At 37.7% G+C, this 6,299-nt stretch overlaps 1 pseudogene across 1 annotated transcript; it reads right to left on the bottom strand.

Annotated features, from left to right (window-relative positions):
* Positions 1–1,927: 1,927 nt before the first annotated feature.
* Positions 1,928–3,098, bottom strand: LOC311628452 (upstream-binding factor 1-like protein 1; annotated as a pseudogene). The gene has a single exon. The product of its transcript is annotated as an upstream-binding factor 1-like protein 1 (transcript).
* Between the last annotated feature and the right edge of the window lie 3,201 nt (positions 3,099–6,299).

Here is a 6,299-nt window from a genome sequence, read left to right as displayed (position 1 = left end):
AGAGAGAGAGAGAGAGAGAGAGAGAGAGAGAGAGAGAGAGAGAGAGAGAGAGAAACAGAATGCAGGCTTTTTCTGTTTGAAGTCTAAGAAACATCCCATAGCAAGCTTCCTCCCGGCACTGTTTCTCCAGGTTGAACCACCAAGACATCTTGGTTTTGGGAGAGCTCAAGCCAAGTTTGTCAAACTAGTTAGAATGGCTGTAAACTGTTAGTAAAGAAATTAGCCCAGAGGATCTCCACGGGGTTTCTGACCTTAAATAGCACTTCTTAAATTTAAATTATCCTGTTCTCTGCCAAGAGTCAAAAATTAGAAATCCAAATATCAAGAAATAAAGATAGAGCTTTTCTGGTCTAGATATAAATCAACTATCTCCACAGCTTCACATGCCTATTTCCTTTTATTAATGTTTTAAAATAAAATAAATGAAAACATGAATATAAAATAGAAACTTGGTTTTATAAATGGAAAAAAAAACATAGTTAACGTGTGCATTTAAAATTTCACTGATCTATATCAGCCACTCAACTTAACATAACCATTATTTAAAATTGTCCCTTTCCCCCCCTCAACTGTGTAATTGATATTCTCTTTTGGTCAGTGTCTTGTATTTTAGTATACCTTTAGCTGGCACAAATAATAATAATAATAAAAACAACACCTTTTCTTTCATTATGTTGCTATTAACATATTTTTTCTCACATTTTAAACTCACCGCTTCCATGTGAGTGAATTCCAAAGAGATAGTCTCACTGATAAGCCATCAGTGTCTAATTAAGAAAGTTTTCAGCTCCTTCTCAACTCAGTGCCTCTGGCCATGCCATCTGTATGCCACTGACTTACATAGCCCACAATTACACTCTGATAATTCTCAATAATGTTGAGATATTAATTAATCTAGTACCCATTTGCTCATTCATTCAGTGAGCCACGAATGACTGTTGTGAACATATATATCCCCTGGCAACCACAGTGCTAAGTGATGGAGAAAAAAGAGCAATAGGGCTCCTACTCTGATGCATTTGTAGGCTGACAGAGAATACAGATAGGAAAAAAGAAAGTTACAAAACACGTGGTGAATGCTATTGCGGAATTCCTGATGGACTGAAGTGCACCGAAGGTACCTAAGGTAGATGTCAGGAAAAACTATTTGAAGAAAATGTTATCTAAAACATAAAGAAAAAAGAACAATTAACTAGGAAAAGTCAGGCTAGTGAGATAGAGCTATAAAACATTCCAGGCAGAAAAATCAGAAAGAGCTTAGTAGACAGTGCCATATGTCCTGAGAGAATAATAGATTAGTTATGTTTATGTGAGTAAGTGCAAGAGGGAGGCTCTAAGAGAAAAGGGGCTGGGATAGTGAGATAAAATAAAACCTTACAGGGCCTGGTAGACAATGTTAATGGTAGAGAGGAACATGACTGAAGTCAGAAGGGTTTGATAAAGGCCCCTAATTTTCTTTGCTTCTATAAGTCAGCCAGAGAAGAATGGCTGATGTGACTTAAACATGGTTCTCCACATTAGGGCTGTTTTCTGAGTCTCTTAATTCTTCCTTTAATCTTTTCCTAAACTTCACTTTTTTTTTTTTTTTTTTTTTTTTTTGATGTGATGATCATGTCTTCACCCTCATGAAGTCTTCCGTTGAGTTAACTGAATAAATGCATTTTCTCCTTCCTCTGACCATATTAAAAAATTCTAAAAGTGGCTAAGGCTTGTTCTCAAGAAGCTATCTAATGGGAGAAGATAAGTTTAAAATATATACAGCTCAAGAATTTGTGTTTAAGATAATACATAAGGGAGAAAACTAAAAGTATACAGATTCAGAGGGACTGGGAGAAAAGTTCCTTAATTTGATGTCAATGTCAAGGACTTTGGTTGAGAAGTTCTCTGTCCCACCATTTGGAAGTGAACAAAGCTCAGTTGGAGTGTGTCAGAGGCTGGAATTGCTGTCCTCACATTCTTCATCTTCATTGCCACTGCTGGAGTCTGAGGACACACTGCCTTCTGCCTTTTCCCCATCCTCCTTACTTTCTTCGGATCCCCGCAAAGCCTCTGATGACTCTGCCTCTAGAGCCTGCAGCCCCTGCTCCTGGGCAAGCCCTTTTTGCAGAGTGCCTACTGATGGTGACTGCACATCTGTCCTGAGGAACTTGGGTTCCAGTCCTCTTCTCATGTTCATGTGCTTAAGCTTACCATAGGTTCTCTCTCTGTAAGCAGCATACTCTCCAGGAGACAAACTCTTGACCCAGTGATCCGGGTCCACCTTGTACTGTTTCTGCAGCTCCTCACCTGCTTCTTATAACTTTCCCTCTGCCTCTGCAGGATGTGCTGTCAGTGTCTGCTAATCTCCACCATGTGCTCCCTCTGGGGTAGGTCTTGCAGCTCCCTACTTGGCCACAAATCTGGTGGAACTTCTGGTATTCATTCATGGGGGGCTTCTTAGGCTCTTCATGGAATCTAATATCCCCCATAAAAAGCTGTTTCCTGGAAAAGAGTTCACTTTTTTCCATTTCCCTGAAACTTCTTTTGCACTCTGGTTGGACTACTTTTGGAGACAACAGATGTCTTGGAGTTCTGGACTAGATCAGGATGGTCTTTCCTGAACTGAGCCAGTTTCTCCTGTTTCTCCTTCTGGAAATCTTGAATATATTTAAGCTTTGTCTCCTTGGAGCTCCTTGGATTTCTCAGACAGGACCTTGGTCAGCTCCTGATTACTGAGTTTGGGGTGTATTTGGGAATACTCAGGCTGCTTCTCCTTGAAGAAGTGGAGGTAAGCAGTAAGAGGCTGCTTGGGCATTGCTTGGATGTTTTTTACATGTTTTACTTTTATAGGAATTTTTACCATGTTTTTTTAGCTTCCAAGACTTTCAAAATGCAAATCTCAACTTATAAGAAATTCTTTCAAAGTGCAAATCTCAATTTATAAGAAATTGAATTTGCACATTTCTCCAGAAAAATCTTTAATAGCTACTTTTCCCCAGTTCATATGTGACTGGATTGATTTGAATCATATCACTGGGTGGAAGTTTATTCTCCATTCTTTCCAATAGTTGTACAATGTCTTCTTTATACCAGCTGTCTTGTCTATTAGACAATGCCATCTCTATGTCTTTGGGCCCCTTATATGGTCCTAGCAGTTTAGACACCTCAGCAGGATCTCAAACTTCTTCACTTTCAATATGCCCCTGGTGAATTATTTCAAGATGTGTGATTTTATGTTTCTGGCATTTGAAGGATGATTTTATTACAGATTTATTGAGACAGGATGGCAGAGTTTTCAGATCTTTTGCTGAGGCAGATGTTTCCTTCTCCACTGTAACTCTCTAGGAATTTTGTTTATCTTCCAACCACAAGGCTACAAAGTGTTCATTATCACCCTTCATTTCCTTAATAAATACTATTCATCGAAATTAAATTAGAATTTAAAGTTATCTGCAGAGTATAGAGTATAACATTTCCTCAGAAAACCTTCTTATTTTCTCATTCAATCTTAAAAGTATACTTTATAAAATGTTCGGGGTTTTATTTAGAAACACATTAAGGAGTTTCAAAAATTAAAAAAAATATATATTTAGCCCAGCCAGCATGGCTCAGTAATTGAGCACTGACCTATGAATCAGGAGGTGGTGGTTAAATTCCCTGTTAAGGCACATACCTGGGTTGTGGGCTGGGTCCCCAGTACAGAGCATGCATGAGACAGCTGATAAATGATTATATCTCATCATTCATGTTTCTATCTTTCTTTTCCTCTCTCTTCCTTGCTGAAATCAATAAAAATGCATTAAAATTTTTTTTTAAGTATTTAGTGTTGCAATGCCAAACCAAACAAATGACTACTTGTTTTCTTTTCATTTTTATCAAAATACACAAGATAAATGTGTATTCGAAAATATTTTCTTTAATTTTACAATTATATTTCACAAGGTGAGTCTGACACTATATCATAGATATATTTTGAGAAGGCTGGGAAGTAAAGCACTCTCATAGAAATGAAAGCTTTGCCTACCCAAATGATTTCAGTGTCCTGAAGTTGCAATTCTCAACTTAACTTTGCATGTTCTCCCTGTTGGCACTTCAGGCTGGGTACAGAAGCTAAAGTCATCAGTACTTCAGTGCCACATTTACAAAGGAAAACAAACATTAAACTTCAAGTCAAGTCTTCTGAGCACTGAAGAGCAAATATGTCAGGAAGTAAAACAGTCCCCTGTGTGGCCTGCACAAAAATCTTCCTTCTTCAGAATAGTAGAGAGAAATTCTTTGAAGTATTTCAGTCCCAAGAGAGTTAGAGAACACTCAGGACTGTGGCAGCTTTACTTGTCTTATTTCATAGAGACAAGTTGCCACTAAGAGATATGGCCTCTTTCAACAATTGAACTGTGTAAGTGGATTTTTTGCACTTAAAATGGAAAGGTGGGAGGAGTGTAGAGAAACTGATGTGGGCATGGATATGCTATTGCCCAGCTCGCAAACAATGTTTTCACTCACGTCTCTGGGTATTTGAAATAATGTACACTGAATGCTAAATAACCTTCCAAAAGAAATTTTAAAAAAAGATTTATAGGTAGGGTCTGTATAAAAGCCCATATCTTTAAGTGATCACTTAGGCCCTTATTAAAGACATTTAACTTGCTTCTTACAGGAATTTAAAAATTCAGAGGTTAACATCAGAAACTTAGACATAAATAAAAAAAGACAAACTCCCTATCTGATGATATATACACCATAGCAAATTAAAACCAGAAAGAATCAGGGTCGTGTGACCAATATGCTGAAAGGAAATATCAAAAGTTTCTGTAGTAAAATCTTATATACAAAAAGGCCAATATGCAAATCAACCTAACAGTGGAACAACAAGTCACTATGATGCGCACTGACCACCAGGAAGCAGATGCTCAATGCAGAAGCTGCCCCCTGATGGCCAGTGCACTCCCACAGAGAGAGCGCCACTCACTCAGAAGCCCTGAGCCAGGCTCACAGGTGGCAAGCGCAGTGACAGTGGCATGAGCCTCTCCTGCCTCTATGGCAGTATTAAGGATGTCTGACTCCCAAGGGGAGTGGGCTTAAGCTGTCAGCTGGATATCCCTCAAGAACTCCTAGACTGCTAGATGGTGCAGGCTGGGCTGAGGGACCCTTCCCATCTCCCCTGCCAAGTGCATAATTTTGTGCACCAGGCCTCTGGTCTAAAATAACAAGTAATTTCAATAAATGATATTATGGTGGATTATAAGAGAAATTTTCAAATTACTATTAATATTCCTTTTCTCCAATTCAAGAGGGATGGATGGATATATTCACATGAGGCATTTAAAAAACAAACTCAGTATAAAATAATTGATTTTAGACATTGAACATGATGCAAAGGATGATCCCTGAGAGATCAGAAACAAATGAGGCAGGCCTTGCAATTGTCCAAATTTATTGCCTGGATTAATTTCTAGGCTGCAACAGAGGTAGAGGAGCTAGGTAGAGACTAGTCATCTTGCTGAGTTGAAGAAGGAGAACTGGGTGTCTAAGGAAGTCAAGCTGGCTAGTGTTCTGTGCAGAATAACAGAAGAGAGGGCTACACAGAAAGAACTCCAGAGTTTAGCAAAAAAAAAAAAAAAAAAAAAAAAAAAAAAAAAAAAGTCATCCTATAGCTCTTAGCTGAGAAATAGCATGTAAAAACAACAACAACAACAACAAAAATACTGTATGATTCACAGGACATGAAGCAGAGTGCTCAGAAAACTTTGAGCTCAGTAGTATGGCACTAGCAAAACTAGTTCTAAACTCATAACCACTCTGTTCTCATCTAACAGATTTTAAAAGCAATCCTCCAACTGATAAAATATTTTTAGAATAACTTAATTGTGCCTCAGAACAGTATCAAGGGTGTTTATAGGGCTATGAAAATATCTAATACACCCACCCCCCCAAAAAAAAAAAAACACAAAATAAAAAACAAATTTCACAGCGGCTGGCATTGAACAAAAATGAATCTGCATACAAAAAAGCAGGCAGTCCATAAGGAGGTGAAAATTTAATCAACAGAAACAGACCCAGAAATGATACAGATGATAGAATTAATAGTCAAGGACATGAAGATAGTCATTATAACTATAGAACTATAGCTTTAACTGTGTATAGTTCAAAAGAGTAGAGAAAAAATTGAGCATGTTGAGTAGAAAATGCAAAATGTACAAATATATAATACTTTTTGTAGAAATCAAACTTTTTCCTTTTCAATCAGAATCACTTAAAATATATACAATTGGATATTTGAATTCGGCAAAAAATATTTTAACCCTTGGGTTCATCCTATC

The sequence above is a fragment of the Pipistrellus hanaki genome, assembly GCF_964339955.1.
Source record: "Pipistrellus hanaki genome assembly, chromosome: 9".
NCBI classification, from domain to species: Eukaryota; Metazoa; Chordata; class Mammalia; order Chiroptera; family Vespertilionidae; genus Pipistrellus; species Pipistrellus hanaki.
The sequence above is the reverse complement of the archived record's forward strand: the minus strand, read 5'-3'. Positions and strand labels throughout refer to the sequence as shown.